The sequence below is a fragment of the Myotis davidii genome, unplaced genomic scaffold, assembly GCF_000327345.1.
Source record: "Myotis davidii unplaced genomic scaffold, ASM32734v1 scaffold185, whole genome shotgun sequence".
Taxonomy (NCBI): domain Eukaryota; kingdom Metazoa; phylum Chordata; class Mammalia; order Chiroptera; family Vespertilionidae; genus Myotis; species Myotis davidii.
This window is the reverse complement of record NW_006297811.1, coordinates 1,460,045-1,462,881: the sequence shown is the minus strand read 5'-3', so window position 1 is coordinate 1,462,881 and position 2,837 is coordinate 1,460,045. Positions and strand designations below refer to the sequence as shown.

Genomic DNA, 2,837 nt, shown 5'->3' with positions numbered 1-2,837 from the left:
GTACACTGTACAATACTAGTGCAACGGCACATTGATCACAGCATAAAATCCAATTATCTAAAACAATAGCTTTCAAATTCCCAGACAATATAAAATTTATAATAACTAAACGAATTTCTAGAAGCCTCTGGAATGTTCTTAAAATTAACTTATCAGTTCTTTAAAATATTTACAGCAATCCCAATAGTTTAATTTTAAGTTATTATAGTACCTGTGGCCAATATGCATACACAGTATATCAGTAACACTCTCTGAACAGTGAGAATTGTTCTTAAAAATATAAAGTAAATTTAGCATTAAATGAAAACAATGAATACGAAAATATCTCCCCAATAGTGGCTGAAGTTCACTCTCGGGTTTAACAAAAATTGTTTCTCAAAACATCTATGATTTCTTAGAACATAGTGAAGATGGGTTTTCCTCAATCCGAGCCCAACCCGACGGTTTCCTGCATTATGAGTAAAAGAGAGGAGTGTAGGAACGAAAGGCACCGCTGCACTTAACAGTAGGTTTTAAAAGAGCCCTGGAGAGGGCAAGCTCCTGTTCCTGAAGTACTGGTGCAGGAGAACCAAGTCCACATAAGGCTTTCCTCTTTGACACTGGCATTGATTTGCTATTTACAGTAGTTTGCAAGAATACATGATAAAAGCTGGATGAGTTTCTGATCCTATGTTTAACTTAGTAACATACACACATACTTCATCTGCAACAATCTCTGCAGGATCTGAAGTCCTAAAGTGACACTAATACTGATGCGCAAATAGCCCGCGGTACCAGCGCTGTTAAAGTGAGTCGCCACCGTCAAGCCATCTGCGTAAATATTGCTCCCGTCTTGGCGGCTGTTGCTCTGACCGTCCACATCCAACTGCACAGGGACTCCTGCTGGCTTCTGCTGCGCCGCTTCCCTGAAGAAAGGCTGCGTTAGGTCCCGCTACAGTGACTGCAGAACAGGAGGCCTCGGTTTCAGTATCAGTTTTCCCGTGTCATCACAAGACATGCTGTACTCTGCTAACATAGTTCGACATCGCACGGCTATAATGGATGGAGCAACTTCTCTCTTGTGTATTCTAGCAAAGAACAAGCCTATCAGAGTGATGCAACTAATGGTGGGAAATGGGTGATTCCGTAAGGACGTGAGGAAGGACACCTTTTGTGCTCCCGGGATCTATTAACCAGTTCCAGGCACCAGTAACTGTACAGACAGATACCACTCTAAGAGGCATTCTCCAGCGCCCAGTTAGTGGCAGGTTGCAAACAAAGAATATATTCAGTAAGTCTCCTCTGGAAAGCCTTGAGATCTCCCACCTGCTCCAGCGAGTTCACGTCACTGACGCGGTCCTGCTGCATCGCAGCTTCGCGGCACCCCCGCCCCCCCCCAACACCGACTCCCACTTCTCCTGCTGCAATAATTTTTAAAACATGCCATATCTGACTGTTTAGTCAGGGCCACTGACCTACTTTCCCTTAGATTGCAAAATAAAAAATGACAACAGCCAACACAACAATAGTTGTCCGGTATGAATGAATCAAAATTATACCTAATTTTTTGTCAGATTGGCAAAAATACTTTGTGTGGGGTGTGCCACAGAATTTTAGTAATTAGTTTATGTGTGCCATGAGATGAAAAATGCTGAAAATTGCTGCTCTATCTTATTCCCCATAATGAATGATAAATTGAGTTTATAAAATTCTATGCAGTAGCTATCAGAGGGCCTGCATATATAATGTGCCCAATAGATATGCCACATGAAGTTTAGTGTAATTCTTACATCCATTCAGCTACACCTAATTAGCTTTGTTTAAAAGTAAAGATGGCAGCTTCCTGCAAAGTAAGATCTGAGAAGCTGATCATCTCTGTATGGAATCATCTTTTACTTCATTAATATAAATTGAATAACTCTAGGCTTTGCTTGCTTCAGATCCAGTCTATTCCCAAATTTCTCTCTCTTGAACTATTGTGAGTGCCTAAAATAATTCCCACCATTGAATTTACTAGTGAATTTAGTGAATCTCTAAAGCAGTGGTTCTCAACCTTCCTAATGCCGCGACCCTTTAATACAGTTCCTCATGTTGTGGTGACCCCCAACCATAAAATTATTTTTTGTTGCTACTTCATAACTGTAATTTTGCTACTGTTATGAATCATCATGTAAATATCTGATATGCAGGATGTATTTTCATTGTTGCAAATTGAACATAATTAAAGCATAGTGATTAATCACAAAAACAATATGTAATTATATATGTGTTTTCCGATGGTCTTAGGCGACCCCTGTAAAAGGGTCGTTTGACCCCCAAAGGGGTCGCGACCCACAGGTTGAGAACCACTGCTCTAAAGGCTATTTTAGTACTCTGCTAGCCATTAGTTCCCATTGATAGATCAGCATGGAGTAGTTTACCAATTTGATAGGTCTCAAAAGAATCATAAGAAAAGGAAGGGTTTCTCCCCTCCATTTACACAGCAAATGAAGAAATAGAACACTGAGAGTTAGGAATATGCTGGGTCTATAATTATTAAAGACTAGAGGCCCGGTGCACAAAACTTTGTGCACTCGGTAGGGGGGGTGGAGAAGCTGCAGTCGGACATCCTTAGTGCTGCTGAGACAGTGGGAGAGGCTCCCGCCACTACTGCTTTGCTGGCAGCTATCAGCCTGCCTTGTGGCTGAACAGAGCTCCCCCTGTGAGAGTGCACTGACCACCAGGGGGCAGCTCCTGCATTGAGCATCTGCCCCCCAGGTGGTCAATGTGTGTCATAGTGACCAGTCATTCCCAGTCATTCTGCTGTTGGGGTCAATTTGCATATTACCCTTTTATTATATAGGATAGAGGCCTGGTGC

At 41.9% G+C, this 2,837-nt stretch overlaps 1 pseudogene; it reads right to left on the bottom strand.

Annotated features, from left to right (window-relative positions):
- Nucleotides 1–665: 665 nt before the first annotated feature.
- On the bottom strand, nt 666–1,347 carry LOC102775382 (annotated as a pseudogene).
- Between the last annotated feature and the right edge of the window lie 1,490 nt (nt 1,348–2,837).